The sequence below is a fragment of the Erpetoichthys calabaricus genome, chromosome 14 (assembly GCF_900747795.2).
Source record: "Erpetoichthys calabaricus chromosome 14, fErpCal1.3, whole genome shotgun sequence".
NCBI classification, from domain to species: Eukaryota; Metazoa; Chordata; class Cladistia; order Polypteriformes; family Polypteridae; genus Erpetoichthys; species Erpetoichthys calabaricus.
The window spans coordinates 79,018,113-79,040,365 of record NC_041407.2 but is presented as its reverse complement, the minus strand read 5'-3'; the positions used below and the strand labels follow the sequence as shown (position 1 = coordinate 79,040,365).

The window sequence follows — 22,253 nt, the reverse complement described above, 5'->3', positions numbered from 1 at the left end:
GAACATTGCAATTGCAGTTCCTACCTCATGTTTTGGGCATGTACCAAATGAACATAATTCTGGACCAAAATCTTTAAATGCCTTTCAGACAGGTGTCACAATCCCTCCTAACCCATTAACAGGCATGTTTGGTGGACTCCTAGATGGGCTTAAGGTGGAGAAGGACAAACAAACTGTGATTGCCTTTACTTCACTATTGGCACGTAGACTAATTTTGCTCAACAGGAAGAATCCTAACCCATCTCTGTTAAGTCAGCTGGTAACTGATGTTATATACTATATGAAATTAGAAAAAATCAAATTCTCACCTAGGGGATCTGTGCAAAGTTTTTTTAAAACCTGGCAGGACCTAATCAATGACATTTTAGAATAAGCATTTAAATTGTGGAAAAGGATTTTCTCCCCTTTTTTTCCCTACTCTTAAAGTTTTACTCTGGCTGTTGGCCTAGCTCTCTTTCTCATAGGTGGGGACTGATTTGAATTTAGTTTTGTCAAGTTTGACTTGTTTGTTTGGAATGTTACTTGCTTTTAATAAATTCAATAAAATGTTAAAAAAAATGAGTTGGGGTAAATACTTGTTTGGGGGTGGGCTATTAACAAAGAGAAAGACTGCACTTGTATGATAAAGTTGTTTAGTGGTGACAAAGCTGACGTGCCCTACCATATGGTAGTCACGCACAGTCAGCCCAAGTTACAGAGGTACAAGTTTTTGTCACTTCCTATTCTAAGTCCTCCTTGGAATTATCCCTTCACTTGATGAGTACTTTAATAATCTGACTGTTTAACTTTTTTTTGTCTTTGCTGGGTACTCTTCGTCTAAACTAAAGTGCCCAGCAGAGGGTGCTCTGGTACAAAGCAAACAGCAATGAAAAAGCAAGTCCAACTCACAGTAGACGGTATGGCACCGTAACCTTAAATAACATGGCTTTTAAAGTCGCTTCCTTAGATTCAAGTTGGATTTTGGGGGTACTTGAACTTGTTACCTGAGCTCCTTAGTTTCAGTCTATTCCATTAAACCACATATGCCATTGCAGTAAGCTGCAGTTTACCTGGCATCATTGGGTCCAAGACAAGAGCTAACTGGATGTCAGCCCAATGCCGGGCATGCTCATTACGCTGGGAAAATTTAGATTTGTCCTCTTTGGTAAGAACCAGTTTAGCTAGCAGGGGAATGTGGCAGCTCCACATTACCATTGACAGAGTTTTTAAAACCACTTTACCCAAGGACACTGCACAGTAATACATAATATTAAAACATACAGTTCAATATGTACAGTGCCCTCCATAATGTCTGGGACAAGGACACATTTCTCCTTGATTTACCCATCTGCTCTACAGTTTATAATTACAAATCAAACAATTCAGACGTGAATAAAGTGCACGTTGCAGACTTTTATTTAAGGAGATTTGCACACATTTCAGTCACGGCATTAGAAATGACAACACCTTTTCTACATTGCCCCAACCCTCCAGCCCCCCAATTTAAGGGCACCATAATGTTAAGGACAATTGACGTCACATGTGTTTGTGATTCCTTTAGTGTGTTTCGTTGTTTCAGTACTGCAGACCTAAAATACCTCGGCTTGCTTCTTTTCTACCCTTTGGAGTCTGTGGTTGTCATTGTCCAACTTGAGGATTAGAGCTGTGCCAAAGAAAGTCAAAGAAGCCATTAAGAGGATAAAAATCAAGACCATTAGAGACTTTAGTAAAACCTTAGGATTATCTAAATCAACTTTCTGGAATATCATTAAGAAGAAAGAACGCACTAGTGAGTTCAGTAATCACAAAGGGACTGGTAGGTAAAGGAAGGCCTCCACTGCTGAAGACAGAAGAATCCTCACTGTGATAAAGAAAAAGCCCCAAAAGGCTGTCTGGCAGATCAGAAACAGTCTTCAGGAGGCAGATATGTGTGTGTCAGAGACCACTATCAGCAGAAGACTTCATGAACAGAAATGCAAAGGCCACACTGCAAGATACAAACCACTAGTTAGCCACAAAATCAGGATGGCCAGGTTAAAGTTTGTGAAAAAAGTGCTTAAAAGATCCTACAGAATTCTGGATAAAGGTCTTGTGAACAGATGAGAGAAAGATGAACCTCCATCAGAGTGATGGCAGGAGTAAAGTGTGGAAATGAAAAGGAACTGCCTGAGATCCATAGCATACCACCTCATCTGTCAAACATGGTGGCTTGGGCATGTATGGCTGCCACAGGTCCTGGCACACTTCTCTTCTTTGATGATGTTAACTGTTGAAGGCAGTCGCACAATGAATTCTGAGGTGTATAGAGACATCTGATCTGCTCAAGTTCCACTAAGTGCCTCCAAACTCATTGGACGCCGCTTCATGCTATAACAAGATAATGATCCAGACATACTGCCAAGTGCAGCAAAGGAGTTTGTCAAAGCTAAAAAGTGGAAAATTCTTGAATGGCCAAGCCCGTCACCTGATTTAAATCCAACTGAGCAGGCTTTCTGTATACTGAAGAAACAACTTAAAGGGCAGAAAATGTGCTGTCATTTTTAAATGAAAGTCTGCACTGTGCACTTTAATTATGACTGAATTGTTGTGATTTGTACTTATAAGCTTTGGAGCAAAGGGGAAAATCAAGGAAAAATGTGCCTTTGTCACAAACATTATGAAGGGCACTATATAATATATATATATATATATATATATATATATATATATATACAAAGTTAACAAAATCAACAACAGTCAATATTAAAAAGATTAAGTTTACATTTAAAGGCAGAAAGTGAGTTACAAGTACGAAGCTCCAAAGGCAGGGCATTCCATGTCCGAGGACCGATACCACTCATAGTACGCAGTCTGCACAGTGGGACAGTTAACCACGTAGACCCGGAAGAGCAAAGTTCATGTGCTGGACCATATGGGTTCAATAAAGAAAAAAGATACGGGGGGCTAGACTATGAAGGGGCTTAAAAACTAAGACGATAAATTATATATGGAATGCAAAAAAAGACGGGTAGCCCATGTAATTTTTGATGTGTAGGATAGGAGGGATTGCATTGGTTGCAGAGGAGAGATGCTGGGTATATTGGAAGAAGGATGCTAAGGATGGAGCTGCCAGGTAAGAGGAAAAGAGGAAGGCCTAATAGAAGGTTTATAAATGTGGTGAGAGAGGACATGCAGGTGATGGTGAAACAGAGCAACATGCAGAAGACAAGACGATATGAAAAAGGATGATCTGCTGTGGCAACCCCTAAGCAGCTGAAAAAAGAAGAAGAAGAAGGGGTGGTATGATCCAAAGATTTTAAATGTGTAGCAACTCTTGCTTCTGAATTTTGGGTGTACTGTAGTTTGTTTACTGCGGTGGGCTGGTGCCCTGCCCGGGGTTTGTTTCCTGCCTTGAGCCCTGTGTTGGCTGAGATTGGCTCCAGCAGACCCCCGTGACCTTGTAGTTAGAATATAGTGGGTTGGATAATGGATGGATGGATGGATGTAGTCTGCTTAGACTTTGAGCAGGGATACCAAACACCTCGCCATGCTGCAGTAATCAAGTTGCAAGGTGACAAAAGTGTGGATAAGGGTCACTGCTGCAGTATCTGAAAGGAAAGGGCGCAACCTTGAAATTAAAATCCAAATTAGTACAATAATAAATATTGTGAACACCAGGGGTCGCTATCGCCCCCGTTAAACCCAACAGACAGATACGCAGGCACAGGATAAAAGCACGAAGAAGCTCTTTTAATTATTGCTCCTTCTTCAAAGTGTCTTTTAAGCACTACTGCCACCATAAACAAGTAAATAAACAACAATAATCACAATAATTAACACAAATCTCTCCTTCACTCCTCCCAGCAAGCTCTGTCCTCCTACCTCCCAACTCCGGCTCGCTTGCTGGGTCTTCAGTAGTCCTTTATATAGTCCTTGAAGTGTTTCCGTTCTTCCGTCCCTGTGACTTGCCAGCACTTCCGGGTCAGATGGAGGACTTGGTGTTTTCTTCGGCTTCCGACCCTGTGACTTGGGAGTACTTCTGGGCTATATGGGAAATACAAATCCCCAGATCTTCCTGCAGCATCACCTGGTGGCACCCACGGTAACCAGCAGGGCTGTGATGCCGAACTACAAATTCCACTATGCTGCAGGGAACTTGCCATCTGGTGTCTTGGGGAAGACAATGTCTCACAGGAGCTGCCTTCTCCCATCCTTCTTCTCTTTGGGCGTCCCAAAACCCGGCCGTCCGCCACAATATGTGGTACAAAGGAGAGTGTGGGGTCTACAATAACTCCAACGTTTTTAACCTGTGCAAACAGAGAAGTACTGTAATAAAGCTGGGGATTTGTAATGAAAATATTCCTTAAAGTACCTGGAGTTGAAATAATTTAAACCTCAGTTTGTTTTCATTATTGAGTTTAAGAAAGTTTTCAGACAACTGAAATTTGAATCCAGCTCCCCAGAGCTGACAGGAAGCCACCCACACCACTGGGCCACACAGTTTTTAAAATGCATTTTGATCAACTTGGGAAAATATGCAAAAAAAGTGAGGAAGAAGCGGTCCTGACTTTAAACCATACTAAGTTTTGGAGGTCCACGTCCCCTGCCAAACAGGATAAATAAAGCAGAAGGGCACACGACAGCTTAGTAGTTCTTAAACGCGACTACCCCTCCATTAATTCTGAGCCAAAGTGTCATATAAATAACACAACAAAAAAAAATCATTTGCATTACATGGAAATCAGCCATCCACATCTGCATGAACCGTGACACCTTCTTTCTAATTTTAGTATTCAGACTAAATTACCTATAGGTGGAAATCAGACGCAAAGCATAACATACAAGATCAAAGCGTAAAAAGCCCAACTAGGACCAAGCCCTGGTCGCTTTACAGCCATAATTAATGATGGGGCTCATTTTAATTTTCTCGTTATTAACGGTCTAGCACTAAAATAATAATGGCTCTTTTCTTCCGAAAAACTCTGACAGAGAAGTATGCAGATTACCAACTAAAAGCTTTATGGGCACCAGTGCTGCGGCTTTAAATTTTAATGTAATATTTTTGCAAATTGCAAAAAGCCGAGCAAAGGGTGTATTTTAAGCCAGATGAATTGTGCCAAGGCAGGGGGTGGGGACGGCTTAAGCCTCTCAGTGGGAACAGCTATATTTACAGCCTGGCGTTGAACAGGAGCACAGTATATTAACAAGCAGCAGGATTTCAACTGTTTTATTTACTACTTTGAATGGAACATTTTAACCGTGTAACTCCTGCTTTTGCTTAGAACATTAAAAAAAATAACATTTCGATTCTACCAGCAAGCTATTCGACACCAATGATGATGAATGAGTAAAGCTTTTCTGGAGCGTTCACTAACTTAATACAGCGCCTTCCAGGATGCCACAGATACAACACACTCGAATCCCGTGACACTGAGTGACTCAATTGGGTGACTCAGGGAGGACATAAGGCCATGTGATTTTATATAGCATAATGAAACTATCCCAAGACACTTTATAAATGTCGTGCAGCTGTTTCCATAAGTATGCTATTTAAACACTGGCGGACTGAATGAATCGCTCAGGGTCACACATTGAGTCAGTGCGGAGGTCTGCAGTGCAGTGTGTAGTCTGCGTCTTTTCCAGTTTCCCAAAATTGAGCTGCTACTGAGTTGGTGAGGTAGGATCCAGCATGAGTCAAACGTGGAACCAAAGAGATTTCTCAGGTTTAGTGAAAATTCAAAGCAAACCAGTAGAGAAAAAAATTAAGACTAAAAAGAAGAAAATGTTTCTTCTACAAACTTAGCTTTTTCTTATTGGACTTCAGTTATTTTCTATACTTAAAGTTTTATTATTTCTTTATGGCACACTTACCTATACTTACTACATTCAGTATGTTTTATACTTACGATACTGTACATTCAATATGGTCACATACGGGATACGGTTTGAAAACTGTGTGCCCTCCATGCCTTACCAACTGCGAGCAGATCATAAACCGAACTAGTCTGTAGTCAGAGGGGCAAGAAATAATTTGAATATTCAATTTCAATTTAGCTTTTGGGGGATATAACAGAACCTCCCATTGACTATGCATTAATATATAGGCAAACATTTTAAGATAACTAAGAAAGTACTGTACTTAACTGTCAATTTATCCATCCATCCATCCATTTTCCAACCCGCTGAATCCGAACACGGGGTCACGGGAGTCTGCTGGAGCCAATCCCAGCCAACACAGGGCACAAGGCAGGAACCAATCCAGGGCAGGGTGCCAACCCACCGCATACTGTCAATTTAACATAACCTAACTAACTAACTAAGGACTCTTACGCAGTGCCTATAAATATATTCACCCACTTGGACGTTTTCACATTCCATTGTCAAACATCATTGAGTCACAGCAGATTTAATTATTTAGCTTTTTTGATACTGATCAACAGAAAAGACCTTCTTAGCATTAAGATGACAACTGATCTCTGCAAAGTGGTCTAAATTAATTACAAATACAAAAACACCAAATGATTGATCATTGACGTATTCACCACATTCAGGTCTCCGTTTATTAGATGCACCTTTGACCGCCATGACAGCCTTCAGTCTGTGTGTTCAGGTCTCTGTCTCTGTCACACATCTGCACACTGCCATTTTCTCTTTTCTTCTTTGTGAAGCTGCTCAAGTTCTGGCAGGCTGCATGTTCAGCCTTGATCAAATCTGCATTGGACTGAGAGCAGGACTCTGACTTGGCCACTCCGGAACGTTAATGTTGTTGTCTTGAAGCCATTACCGTGTAACAAAGTCTTTATGCTTGGGGTCATTGTCATTGCTGAAATACAAATCTTCTCCCAGGATGCAGGTTTGCTGCAGACCGCATTGGGTTTTCCTCCAGGATTATTTTGCTGCCATCATTTTCTCTATTACCCTCCCAAGCCTTCCAAGGCCTGCTGTGGAGAAGCATTGCCACAAGCTGATACTGCCACCGCCATGATTTACAGTGATGATGGTGCGTTTCTGATAATGTGCAGTTTTCAAACATGGCATTTAGTCTGATGGCCAAAAAGTTCAATTTTGGTCTCAACAAACCATAGACCTTTCACCCAGCTGACTTCAGAGTCTCCCATGGGCCTTCTCCCAAACACCAGCCATGAAGTCATGTGTGTGATTTTTCTCTTTGTCATGCCTGCATAAAGCTACCATTGGTGAAGCTGCCCAGCAACACCTGTCTGCACTGTCTCTCCAATCTAAGCCACTGTAGCTTGTAACTCCTTCACTGTTCTCAAAGCTCTCTTGGTGCCCCCCAATACTCATCTTCTTCTTGCTTGACACTCAGTTTTGGTGGACAGCCTGCTCTTGATGTAACTGAACTTCAAGGGATATTCAGTGACTTGGATATTTTTTCATCTCCATCCCATGCTTTTCAAACACCTTTATATGGAGTTCTTTGGAGTATTCTTTGGTCTTCATTGTGTAGGTTAGGCTACCGTACTGACTCACCACAAGTTATATCCGTGCACATACGGTGGGGTGGGTAGTTACATTTACATTTATTTATTTGGCTGACACCATTATGCAAGGTGACGTACAACATTTATGATACAGTCGGTTCCATTTTTTTTTGGTTTTCCAATCGGAGACACGAGCGGCTCAAGTGACTTGCTCAGGGTCACATAGCGTCAGTAGCAGGATTTGAACCCACAACCTCAGGGTCTGAAGTCCAAAGCCTTAAGCACTGCCTTATACAACAATCAATTAAAACCCCAGACTGGTGACCGCCATTGAGTTGATTCTGTGACATCTAAAACCAGTTAGTGACACCAGTGATGATTTAGGGATGTCCTATCAAAGGTGATGAATACTTATGTGATTTGTGTTTTACGTTTGTCATTTAATAAATTTAGACCACTTTACCCAGATCTGTTTTCACTTTGACATTGAAGTCTTTTTTCGGTGGATTAGTGTCAAAAAAGCCAAATGAAATCCACTGTGATTGAATGTTGTATAAGAACAAAGTGTGAAGACTTCCAAGGAGTGAATATACTTAGTAGACACTGTATAAGATTTAATGTCACACTCTTCTTTGGTGGGTGGCAGAGTAGTTAGGGTTGCTGCTGAACAGATCGGGTATCTTGTTGAAATCCTTTGCCTGGATGTTGTCTTTGTGGAGCTTTCATATTCTCCTTGTTTCTGTGCAGGCCTTCCCACCCACATCTCCCAAAGACTTGAGAGTTAGGTTGATTGGCCTCAGTATGAGTCGATACAGTAGGTGTGCGATGAGTGCTCCCTGCAATGGACTGGCATCCAATGATACCCCTTCTGCCATGACTGGCCTTTCCATAGTGAACACCGTCCCAAGACATTTTACACATACAATGCAAGTGCATCCTGATTTTAACAGTTTGAATACTAATCAAGTGAGTGGCTTGCTTGGATCATACAGTGCATCAGTCGTGTTACTGACATATAATTTTAAATAATGTAGTGCCTTTCTAGAGTGAAATCACCTGTTGCCTTGTTTTAATATGGTGAGCTCCACTAGGCTGAGCGACTTGCTCATACAGGAGTCAGTGTGGCATAGAGGTTGCCGCCTAGTGATTTTATATAGTGCCTTTGAATACTAAACGCCATTTGAAGACACTCTACCCACACAATATGGTTATCTTTGTGTCTGTACTGTTTGAGCACCAGCAGATTTGGTGGCTCATTTAGAGTCGTACAGTAAGTCAGCAGAAGGAATTAAAGCTGAGCCTTTTTAATTTACTGTATATAGCACCTTTATCATATCAATTACATCCCAAAAACCCCTTACAGATTCAAAAAAATGTATTTTTGTAGTGTGAGTGCTAATCAAAAGAGTGGCCCATTTATGTCACATGGCGGGTGAGTGGTGGTGCTGAAGTTGCTGCCTTGTGATTTTATACAGTGCTTTTTGTCTTAATCATCACCCCCCGGTCACTTAATACAATTAATTCATCTGTTTCTGCATTTGTACTGCTTTGGCATTGCAGTAATGCAGTGGTAGGGATTAAAGGGGTTGCCTTGCCTTTTTATAGCGCCTTTTTACAGTCCCAACTTTTTTTTAATAACAAATGTGCATTAAGATTTTCAAGTAAGGACGGCAGACGTTTTGAGTTCAGGAACTTCAAATTGTTAGTCATGGCGGCCGGTGAGTGGCAATGTGTTGTATGCTATGTCGGTTAAAAGTTTTACAAAATATATATATATATATATATATATATATATATATATATATATATATATATATATATATATATTACTAGGGGGCTTTGCCCCCTGCTCGCGTCGCTCGCCAACCCCCCCAGCCACGCTACGAGCTAGCCACTTCGCATCTCTGCCGCTCCTCATTGTGGATTTCACTTTCACAAAACAACAAATCTTTTAATTCTCGCAGATAGGCCTCTTCATTGGGTAGAAACACTACTTTTCCCTGATGGCAACACAAATTAGATGATCTACACGTCTCCAACTTAAAGTTGAAATCCAAACAATATATTCAATCTCTTTTCACTGTTCCATTATTTCACTGAGTAATAATTTCCATTTGTTTGCACTAATGCGATCTTTACTATCATTTTTTTGAGACTTTCAAATTTTCGTACTTCCATTATCTCTAACCTGCTCTGCATGTGTACCACGCCAATGTTTTTGAATTCTTTACAACGTTCTACTTTGTCATCTGCTCTTTGTCTTTTATTTCCAGCCCTGGGCATGGTTAAATCTCTTGGCACAAAGTCTCGTCTCGTGGGACGAGAAAGTGTCTCTCTGAAAAAGTCTCCTCTCATTCCAGGATTTTTTTTATTATAATAGAGAGATATATGCATTTGAATTTGAAAATGGAATGAAGGGGTGGGTGGAGCTCAGAGTGGCCATGCCCACCTTTGGCTACTCTATTGCTCTGTACACATAACAAACTGGCCCTGTGACACTATGAACACTATAGCAAGACCCCTTACTGCGTGGTACGACTGTCTTCATGTTTGAACTATCTGAGTGACAGCCGATTAATTTACTTGCTTGGACCACATGGTGGCTCAGCGGTGCGGATTTAACTGGCATTTCAGCTTTGTTAAAATGTATTCTGTGAAAGTCACACTCTGGATGTATGCTTGTGCCTTCTTCCAGGTACCACTCCTGTTTAGATAGCTGCGGGGCTTTTTGAGTTTTTCTAGTTTTTTAGTATTTATATTTGTTATGGTTTATTATATGTGATAGTGTCTGTACCCCTTTCCCTTAGTTTTATTTGAGCTGCTTATAAGGATTTTGGACAAGAGTGTTTCAACTCGTATTTTGATTATGGATGACGTAAGAAGTACCTCCTATTTAGTTGCTTTTTCAAGTGTTTATTTTTCGATTTATTCTTTGATTTCTTTTCTTAAATCTATTTTAATTTTTTATGATTTTATTTTTATATAACTGTAGACCTACATCTGTGAGCACCTGTTATTGTATCATCCATCCATCCATTATTCAACCCACTATATCCTAACTACAGGGTCACAGGGGTCTGCTGGAGCCAATCCCAGCCAACACAGGGCGCAAGGCAGGAGACAAACCTCGGGCAGGGCGCCAGCCCAATGCAGGGCGCATATTGTATTATAGGAAGTTATCTTTTTAAATGTGTGAGTGGAGATATTTAATGGAATTGTTATATGGTCAATAGTTGATTATATTACACTTTTCAAGTTCCCTACTTGGTTGGTAGTTACTGTGGACCTACATCTGTGAGCACCTGTTATTCTATCATAGTTTCCTACTTGGTTACTGGGCTCTGAAGAAGAGGGGATTCCTCGAAACACATATCTATATATCCTTATTATTACATATTCATTAGATCTTATGTGTGGCTCACAATGTTTATTTAACTGTTGTTGACCCTTGTCAACTGCTAGGTGATCTTGTTGGTCTCATTTATTTTGGCTAATATGTTCTTGATTCTGTACATGGTTTTGTTTACTGGTATGTAAGTTGTATCTTGTCCCCTGGTTTATTTAAACACTACATGATTGTTCCATATTGGGTGGTATACTGTATGTCTTTTGTTGTTATATATGTTATACTACTTGTGCAATATGATAAAACATCTGTACCTAGTAGATCTATATTGTTTATGTATGTATATATATATATATATATATATATATATATATATATATATATATATATATATATATATATATACATACATACATTTTGTATGTATGTTTAAAACTACTGTTCACGTGTTATAATATATCATTACTTTTAGCATCTGCTTACTTGGTGTGTTTGGGGGTGCAGCCTATCAGTTCCAGAGACACAGGATCGATTTCTGCTTAGTACTCCGGACCGTTTTTCTCCGTCAACTTCTGTTTCCCTCCATGTCCAGTTGATTTGCTTGCTGGCTTAACTGGCCACTCTGGGTCTGTCAGTATTTGAGAGCTTAGTCTGACACCAAGGCTTTCCATCCAAGTCCGGTTCCTGCTGTGCCCCCATCACTGCCAAAATACACTCCAGCTTTGGAGTTTGAGTCAGAGTATGGACAGATTTGTCACCCTGTAAGGAACTAATGGGTCCAAAAAAATGAATGGCTAATCGTGTCACTGGTGTTATAAATTAACTGATGATGACAGTAGCTTTCATGGTCCGGTTTAAGGACCCACACAAAAGAAAGTATTTTAACAAGAAAACCTCATTCAATCCCTATACAGCTCATCAGTGCCTGTTGATAAAGTATTGTGGTTTACGTATGTCCATGGAGGACATCCGTTATAACTGCTTCTGTTTCCATTACAGTGTGGAAATGAAAAGTCAATTCAGTTTTTGTATATTGTTTTAACACTGAAATGCCCGACTCACAGTCTAAAACATATGTTACCAGGGTGTGGTGGTGGGGATGGGGTTTTAAGGTAGGGGGGGCTTAGTGTTGAGAGAGTGATGTTCTCAAAGCTAAGCACGTCCACTCTGGCTAACGGCTTTCATTCCAGTCAGTTTCTTGATCAGACAACACTTTTTATCTTTAATCGGACTCTTTCTAGTTCCTCTTGATCTCAGGTCAGCCAGATTTGTGATAATAGTAAATGTCACTAAAGTGTGACTCTGAAATGCTCTTGCCCAATATAATTTCGCAAATTTGCACGTTGCAAGACAGCTGTTGCAGTTTCACATACTGTACCCTCTCCCTAAAGCGAAAGAGTTTCTTCGGCACATGCGCACACTGAACGCTGCTAACCGGTTGCAGTCAGTGCAGCAACAACCAAATGAGCTTCATGCAAATGTTCACCTTCTCAGGTCACCCGTATAAACTTGACTGGCGTCATTCTGGTTTCGTGTGACCGCACATGAAGACTCGCCTATGAGAGGGAAAAGTGCCGAGCCAAGTCGTTTTTAGGAGCATTCGTGCAGACTCGCCCTCGTTACACCGGAATCGGTAAGATGTCCACTGATCGCCCCGTCCTATGCCTTCCGTGCTGACACATTCAATCGTCTCTCTCTCTTGTCTGCCTACCCTTCACCTTTACATGTCTCGGCCTTTGTCGCTAATCTGCGCTCGACCCCCTCAAAGGCAGGGCGAAGGGCTTCTGACTTCTGCTGCCCGCCCTGCACTCTCCGCTCTTTAGGTTAACGAACAGCCCCACTGAGATGGAGAGCGTTTATATGTGTGTCCATTAACATTATAGTGACCACCATCACGCTGTCTTTACAACTTTCAGACTAAACCGATGGAGTGTTAAACACGCATTGTTATTTTTCTTCAACTTCTCCTTCTTCTTCTTGTCTATATCTCAGAGAAACCAATTTCTGCCCATATTGTACACAGGAAAACAACATTAACAATAATCAATTATCTGAACGAACTTACTCCAAAAGGCTTGCAAGGACACAAAGGCTAACCCTGGAGCTTCAGCCACAAGGCAGGAGCCCACAATGTGGAGGACACCAGGCCATCCCAGGACATTGTCACTGCCACATCAACATTCACCCACAGAGTCACCTAAGATAAGACACGTTTCCACATAGCCAGGCCATGAACCCAAATCCTGTGGAAATGACAGGCTGTAGCTCTAATCCATTATTCATCCTGCTTATGTAATTAAAGATCATAGGATAATAATAGCAACAAAAACAATCACAAAACGCATTGTGCCTCTACATTTTAATTCATTCTATTCTAAAAATAGGCACATTTTTTCAGGAATCATCAAACTTTTAGGTAATCCATAAAATATCCTGATATTTAATTGCAATGAATTTTATTCACAGGCTATTTCTGTTAGTATTGTTATACTAAATTGACCTTTGGGTATCTATCTATCTATCTATCTATCTATCTATCTATCTATCTATCTATCTATCTATCTATCTATCTATCTATCTATAGATAAAAATGTTTTGTTGGATCAACCTAAATAAATTACTTCACAAGGTAAAAAGCAATTTAATTGATTTCTTTCAAATTTTAAAAAGTATTTGAGTAAACTTAATTCATTTGAGTTTGTTTTAACCTTTTCAAAAACTTGAATAAAAGCAAAAAACGTATTTAGCTCAAACCAAATTTCTTTAAAAACTCAAATTAACTGCGGTGGGCTGGCGCCCTGCCCGGGGTTTGTTTCCTGCCTTGCGCCCTGTGTTGGCTGGGATTGGCTCCAGCAGACCCCCGTCACCCTGTAGTTAGGATATAGCGGGTTGGATAATGGATGGATGAACTCAAATTAAAATTTTGTCCATTATTGTATTCACTGTAATTTCAACTTAAATTCTATATATATAGTCACAAACTCGAGGCAGAGTCATATAAAGGTTTGGGGCAGCCACCCGTATAATTTGGTTTCCTGGCTGCAAAGTTGCTTTTCAAAATAATACAGCACTGATGTGCACAAAACCAAGTCCAAACAGAACTGAGGGAATAGGGAAAAGGAGGAGGCTTTTAAAGGGGGAGACAGGAAGTGAAGTCAAAGGGGTCGGGCTCATGTAGGTCTTCGGCCATTGGTGTGAGCCCGGACGTGACATCACAGGGGTCGGAGCCGGCAAGATCTCCAAAGCGATTTTTTGCTTTAGACTAAATAGAAGAAGTTACATTAAGCGACAGCAAGGTTTTTCAATTTGAAGTAAGGCAAAAAATTACGTTAGGTGAACAAACATATTAATATAGTTCATTACAACTACTAAAATTACCTTAAATCAAAAAGAGCCCTTTTTCTCTTTTTAGACTGTATGTAATATAGCATCTTTCATGATTCTGTCTCTGCGGTGGGCTGGTGAACTGCCCAGGATTTGTTTCCTGCCTTTCGCCCAGTGTTGGCTGGGATTGGCTCCAGCAGACCCCTGTGACCCTGTAGTTAGGATATAGTGGGTTGGATAATGGATGGATGGATGATTCTGTCTTTCTATTGCTTTGTGTAGGAACACTTTTATATAGTGTCTTTTGATATCTGTAACTCTATGATATAGTGCCTTCTTATCTATCTATCTATCTATCTATCTATCTATCTATCTATCTATCTATCTATCTATCTATCTATCTATCTATCTATCTATCATTACTACAAAATGTAATAAAATACAATGCCAAATTTCAGATTGTCAATCAATCAGCGAATGTCTTGAGAGAGATAAAGACAGCTGGAAGACCACTTAATTATTATTGTTAGATTCTCCAATTTCAGAAAGATCTAACAGGATTTTTTTTAAGAAAATCACCTTTAATGTGTTGTTTTTGTTATTGAAATAAATTTAATTTTATCTAACACCTTTGTCAGCGGTCATGTTGAGTAAGCTTCACAAACTCAGGGCACCTAACTCAACAATCATTGGGCACAAGGCAGGGACAATACCTGGACAGGTCACCAGGACATTGCAGAGTAACTACTCAGACATACACACACATATCAAGGGCCAATTTAACAATGCCAGTTCACCTAACCTGCATGTGTTTGGACTGTAAGAGGAATTCCAGGATGTGGGAGAAATCCACATGGACATGGGAACAACATGCACACTCCACACAGGGAGCAAACCCTGGTTGCCTTATGTTACAAACCTGTTATCATCTAGTCATGGTTATTTGTGGAGGCTGTTACATAAAGGATCATTCTGGCACCTTCATGTAGATGGTCCTTTAGGGAACCAAAAAATGATTATCCTGATGCAATCTATTTGAAGAACCACTTGGCACCTTTATTTTTAAGAGTTGTGGATGGCTTGCCAGTCCATCACAGGGCACACTCTCACACACCAGGCCAGTTTTACAGTCACCCATCGATGACACAAGACTTTGGGATGCAGTAGAAAAATTGAAACAGACACAGAGAAAAGGAACAAACTCCACACACCTAGTAACTGAGCGTGGGACCCAAACCCAGGACTCTGGTACTACATGGTGGCAGCACTAACCACTATGCCACCTAATTTTAAATCTTTTAATTGGATTTTTACTTTATTACTCCAAAATATTAATTTTTGTTACTTACAATCATATTAATAACCCATCATTTGTTTGTGTAACATTTGTGATTTTTTTTTAATTAACTTTTACTTTGCTTCATTGTATTAATTGTACATAGATTAAACTTTTGAATCTTCTTTTCTCTCTTTGGCTTGCACAGCTCTACTCTGATTACCTTATATAAATAGATACATTTTTAGTTTAATAAGAATACTGAAGCAGCTTTTCTTTATAATTAATTACTTAATTTTAAAGTATACTTGTCATTTCTAATAAATCACACGAATCAAAGGCCTACTAATTAAAAGTTTATAGTTAGTTTATATTGTGCATTTGCATATCTGTGTCAGAGACAGTTTGATATGTTTAATTTATGATGAATGTTAAGCAGAATGAATAAATAGTGCTATACATGCTACTATAAAAAAACACGTTTGCATTAATCAAAATCCCCGAATGAGAATCACGAGAAGCCTACTGCTGTAAAACGAGACGACACCTATCGGTTGTCGACGTTTGCCCTGTTTATGTACGATTGCAGGTACACCGCATAAACAATTACAAGCTCTAATGATAAACATGTCTGCGATTTAAAATCCAGAGTTCGAAGGCTGGATGACCAACGATATGAAAACAACGTGAAGGCGTCGTTGGACTCCTCTGGCCCAGATGTTCAGGCTCACTTTAAATATTTCACAGGGGGCGGTACCTTCAGCGGTGCTCACCAATGGAAGGCCAAGGGGCGGTGCAAACACGGGAGTGTTGTGGAAGTGAAAGATGGACCACCTCGGCACAGAGGTATGCTGAAGCTCGGGAAACCGGGACAGGGTTGAGGATGAAAGCAGTCAGGACCGAAAGGATTAGGTGGAATGGGCCACCATCTCCCACCGTTTCCAGCAGTTAGAAATATAAGCAACCCGGACAGTAAATGAATTGCCAACGATGGCTTATTTGAGCCTGCTTTTTCAGCAGAAGTCTCGGGCTTAAATGCGACTGCCTGCCGTATTTATAATCGGCAACACAAGAAGAAAATATTCCTAGCCCAGTGACTGAGAGAGCCATTGAGGGTTACGCCTGGGTCAAGCAGGTATTTCGAGGGAGGCAGACGCGAGAGCTCCCTTTTTCTGCGTACTGGATGGTATGAAGTAAGGAAGGTACGCTCGCAATGAATCGGGCACAGCACTGGAGCACTCGCCGGCTAGAGAAGGCGCACTCACGAGCGGCAACATCAGCAGCTGGATCGCCCGTGTTTGTTTGCAATCTATAACGGATCTACAACTTCTGCACAAGGAATCCGGTATCACGAAATCTGAGAAACAGGAACAGATGCAGTAATCAATAACTAGAACAAGGTATCATTTTACACTCCACCTCCCGCCTTCCCAATTACTGAGCGCAGGGCTCTGAGGTCATTTAAAGCACGCGCTGAACTCAGCGGCAGCCGAACCGGTGGACGCGTGTCAGCGGGATTTAGGAAAGGGACAACGGGATATTTTCACCCACCTCAGTGGACAAACACGCAATTTGGTCTTGGGGAGAAAAAAAAAAGTTGGACACCTTAGCTGAATGGGCCATTGGTTTTTGTTTCAGTTTTCTGGAAATCGTTCCAGGCAGGACCCAGCTTTCATCTCCCACCATCTAAAGAACTCAAAAGGTAGGTTTTCTAGAACAGTGCATGCTGCCAACCTCCGTCCTCCAGAACACCAGCCACAAAGTGCAACTGGCGACATATGGGACTGCCCCTGTCGTCATAGGCACATACTTAACACTGCGAGCCCTTGCAAAGATGTATGCGCTTAAAAAGTTTATTTCTGAAAATGAATATAAATACATTTGTACTAAAAAGTGCCCAATGTCGATAAAGTGGTGTTAATGACAAAAATTGAACTAAACGGCACAGGTTAGTCCTGCCAGGTGGAGCAGCAGGGGGTGCTGAATACTGTCTAACCTTCGGCCAGGCGTCTCGGTTTTAAAAATGAATAAGGAAGTCTGCGAGAACAAGCTAATCGAAATTTTACACATTGGAATTGTACGTAGAGCGCTATAGCTTCAGACGTGCTAATGGCTTCCCAGACCTCTCATACTTAACAGAAGAGAAAATGTAAGACTTACTAAAGTGCAACTTTCTTTCCTACGTCGACATGGTTAATAATTACACAGGGTTTTTCGGTTAAGTTTCCATTACGCATTGAAAAATATTTGGTTTTACTTTGTGAAAGTTATATTCCTGTACAGAGTAGTTGTATGTGTTTAAAGAATATATTCTCATTAAAAATCTGTTGAATATGCATAACTTCTGTTGGCAAACCCAGTTACGTTGTTACAGCTTTACTATAAATGAGTTGCCGTTTGAAATGAAGGCTAAACCAGTCTAAGCAGTCCGCGCTCTGAGCTTTAACACTACATACCCGTTGTAAAATACTTTGAATCACCTGCTCTCTTAACAGTCTGATTTTCCAGGTTTTGTTTAATCGGTGTAATTTAGAAAGGTGGTGATAAGGATCACCGCTTAGTACTTGATTTATTTAACAGGCGCTCATTTTCACGACGACTTGCAAAAATAGAGACACACACGCGAGGTTCGAGTGCATTTGGGCGCTTGGCGAGTCAGCGCGAAGCTGGCAGTCAACTGAGAATTCCGAGCTTTCTTAGAGAGCGAGAAGTGTAGTAGTGACGTGACAGCGGGACTAACAGTCGATAATTTAAAAGGGACAGCACATCTAAGAAGAGCCGTTTAATCCAAAGAAGCCCGACATTTTCAGTCCCTCTTAATCCAAGACTTCCAGCGCTAAGCAAATATAGCGCTTGCAAACGCGCTTGATCCGAGAGTTTCAGCTCTATAGGCAATAAACGCAAACTCCAAAGACGTTATCCATCCAACCAGGAAATGCACAGTTCAATTAAATAATACTTTCTGAAATTTTGACAGGTTTGAAAGCACATACTAGTGTCCAGTTATGATTATATTAAAATGACTTTGTTCGTTACTGTCTATGTACGCTCTTTAAAATAATGCCTCTTTAATAGAAGTTTACTGGGTTCTGTGGTTTTTTGTTTGACAAAGAACCATTTAATTCCATAAAGGGTTTTTTTTGCATATATATATATATATATATATATATATATATATATATATATATATATATATATAGTAGTTTACAAGGTAGAACAGATAAAGAAAACCTGAATTTAGCATGTGTTATTGTAAGCAGCAAGAGTCCTAACTCAGGAAGCCATTGGTTTTTCACAAGTCGGGTGTCAGCTACTTATGTTTGTTAATGGAATGTTACGGATCTAAGCAACTAAGAGTTCTTTCTGCTGCCTTCATGTGGAGGGTTCTATTGGGAACCAAAAATAGTTCCCCTGAACAACTTTGACATTTTAATTTTTAAGGCTGTAGGGCGACAAAGTACCAAACGGACGGGTCTTCTGTTAGCCCGATCTTTCGCTAGCATGGCTTCAGTCAAATAACACAAATCTGTTTATATTACCTAAGTCGAAGTGTACTTATGTATGCAGATGTTGCACGTCGGGTACTTTTCCTCGCCCTGTTTTGTATTTGTAAATTAGTATAACTGGTCTCCTTCTAGCGCGCCAGCTAAGAATAAATTTACTTGAAGTGAATCATTTAGCCTGTTGGAGATTATCGGCTTATCAATAACCACAAGTTGGCAGTGACACCTCTGTTTAAGTTTTCTGACCCTGGGATTTAGATTGCAATCAGCTTTTATCCGACTCTACCACTCTTTGATTTTCTGTGTTGTGTATTTAAATGCATTCGTTTCTGACAAAGGCAAACGACAAACTCTTCTTGTTTTTTGGCCATGTTGTACACGTTTTCTGATTTCGTAAAGGCCCGCTCAGCCCTTGTTTCAGAAGTTTCCATTTTTTATTTCTCCATATATGTAAACGTTTTGTGCCACACTGTATCATTTGAATATGCCTTTTGAAACAAAATATGCAACTCGGTGACCGAGAAGTACGTCTGAATGGGAAAACAACCTTTAAGAAGCAATTTCGAGTCGTCTCAAAAGCACAAACCGGCGTCGCGGGTATGATTGGCTTTTTCTCAGTTCTGTGCTATTTCGGAGAAGTATACTTGCAGAATGGGAGACAGATGTAGGAGGCAGGCCTGTGGCGGGGTTGAGGCATCCAAAGTCGTGTCATTACTTTTTTCAGCCATGGATGCATGCTCTGCAGAATTCTTTTAAATATCACACCCCAAACAGCGTAAATGTATAAAATCGATTTTTTTCTTTCAAGTGTTCACCATTTCTATCTATCTATTTGTTAAAAGCATCGTTATTTTTTGCACAAGTTTAAATCCATACATTTGTATAATTATGCAAGACGTTCAAGGTTTTCACGCAACCATGATGTTTAACTGGTTAGTGCTGTTCCAGCACCACGTTTTCCATCATTGTTTCTTATTTATCCTTATACGTTGGTATTTCCAAACAAGTTTGCAATGGTTCAGTATGCACTGGCGTCCTGTCCGGGGTTGGTTCCAGCTAATTGCATCTAAGTCTGCTGAGTTACAACCCAACAATGAAATTTGCAGATGTAAAAGGAACTGATTGGAACAAGGGCCGACGTTTTCCACAGAAGCAGACTAATCATGTCACGGTGTTGATAATAATAATTACAGCTTATAAACAGCTTATGATGTGCAAACCGGGAGCAATAGCTTACGCTGCAGCCTCAAGGATCCAACGTCTAGCGTTTGTAATTCTCGCCCGTTGATTGTCCGCGTGGAGTTTGCATGTTCCGCCCACAGTTTTCATTAAAAACATGGTGCGGTTAGCTCTAAATGAGGTGTGTGCATGTGTGAGACAGACATTGGACTGGCGCTCTGTCCGAGTCTGGTTGAAATCGATCCTACTGGGATAGACCCCGCCCTCCCCCACTGAGCCTCCAAAGCGTTATGGGGTGCGTGGGGCGAGGTTTTAGAGTACGGTAGCGGTTTGGTAGCGCTGCTACCTCACAACGGAGAGAATTGGGCTCAAGTCCCGGGCGCTCCTTGTGTGGAGTTTGCGTGTTCTCGCCATGTGCATTTGGACTTCCTCTATGTGTCCCGATTTCCCCCCACAGTCCAAAGACAGGCAGGTTAGATAGACTGGCGATACTAAATAAAGCCCTGGTGTGCCCATTTCCGTGTATTCGCCTCTGCCACAGACTGGCGCCCTGTCCAGGGATTGTTCCTACCTTACGCCCAATGCCTGCTGGGATATCCTCCAGACTTTCCGCAATCCTACCCAGGATGAAGCGCGGAAGATGGATGGATGCCACATTATGACATTACAGTCGCACAGAAAATAACCGGTAAATTTATAATTTTCAAGTGTTATGATATTGTTATCACAGTTAAAGCTTTTTCAAAACCAAACTTATACATCAGTTTTAGGAATCGTGTAACATCTTTTAGGTATTTTTGTCGGTTTAATCCAAAAACGTGCCCCTGAAGTAACAGTACATTACACTCTCATCCGAGTTCTAGAAGGAACAGATGATTCACATGAAATATGCTCGCGATCCAGAATAATAATGATGCAAATCAGCTCAAATTGATGGCCTCTCGAATTCCTTAAGCGGTTGGCCTCTTTTCATATCCAATGCACGGATGCCGGTTTGCCTTGAGGCTAAGACTCCCACTTTATCGAAGACACTCACCTGGATCTCTCAATGGAGGTGTTCTTACACTTCTGACTATTCCGCCTCGTATCTAGGTCACCACCTGGAGCTTAAAGCTGCGAAGCAAAACACATAAGATGAGGTGACTGCTGCATAATGTAATATCACTTACTCTTATTAAAGAAAGGAACAAGTTACTCTCACTTTATGCATTAATTAGTATATTTAATAGGATGAGCCCCGCTCCTCTGAGGTCCTTTTTTAAGGAGACATTCAAGCGGCAGGATTACTCAGGCAGGCGTCAGGTATTCTTCCTCCTCCCCCCTTTGAGACACTTGAGAAATTCAGCAAATTATACTTTGAGGCAGTTGAGAATTAATTTCTCACCCTAAGGCTACATCACTCCTACTTTTAACCCTTACCATTGGTGCTTGACGTACCGGCACCTCTTCCAGTTCCAATCCAGAGTAGCGGCTCCTTTTTGCGAATCTTCCCGGAGGACCCAACGATCTTCGATCAAACATTGATTGATTCCCAGCCCTATAGAAGCTTCAAGGGGACAGCCACCGCACGCTTTCCATTTGACTCTTACTCTGTTTCAACGAACGATCCCCCCCCCCCCCCCCCCCCCCCCCCCCCCTCCCTCTGTACTGGCACCTTTTATTACCGTGCTGGCGAGCACCAAAACCCCTTCGCAAAGGTTCACCTGAGGACCCCGGGTATAGGTGGTATGGCCAAATCGATTGACTGCCACATATCTCGGCGCGCAAAGCTTCACGGGACCCCCTCCTCTAGGCCACTCTTTGTTTAAATGTCAAGGCATCTCCAGGAAAAGAGTACAACCAGTAATTTGGTTCCACTTAAAGCACTGCTTATCATCCATCCATCCATTTAGCATGGAATCCAACACAGCAGACAATCCTGAATCTGACACCATGTGGGACACAACCTTAGGCACTTCTAGGATTTGATGGTATTGGGGTCTTAGCCCCTTTATTGGGTGTCTTCTACTTCATCTTTATCCTGAACTCTAACTTTAAAACATATCTTAATCAGGGCTTTCATCGGAACCAAATTACTGCTGGGCCGGTACTCTATGTCCTCTTGGCGTCTTCTTCCTCCTCATGATGAGTTTTAAATATCAACTTAAACATCTCTGAACATCTTAGCCAACCATCTGCTACACTCTGAGTTTCGAGCACACTGATATACGTATGGAAAACATTGA

General features: G+C 41.1%; 1 protein-coding gene across 2 annotated transcripts in view; it reads left to right on the top strand.

The window, feature by feature from the left end:
- The first annotated feature begins 16,154 nt into the window (after positions 1-16,154).
- LOC114665310 (exostosin-1c-like) overlaps positions 16,155-22,253 on the top strand; it is a 547,907-nt gene continuing 541,808 nt past the window's right edge. The window contains exon 1 of one of the 2 annotated variants that reach the window (XM_051919090.1): positions 16,155-16,746. The gene's annotated coding sequence lies outside the window, so the exon portion shown is untranslated. Of the gene's footprint in view, positions 17,049-22,253 lie in introns of both variants that reach the window. The other variant, XM_028819793.2, reaches the window with a different exon arrangement.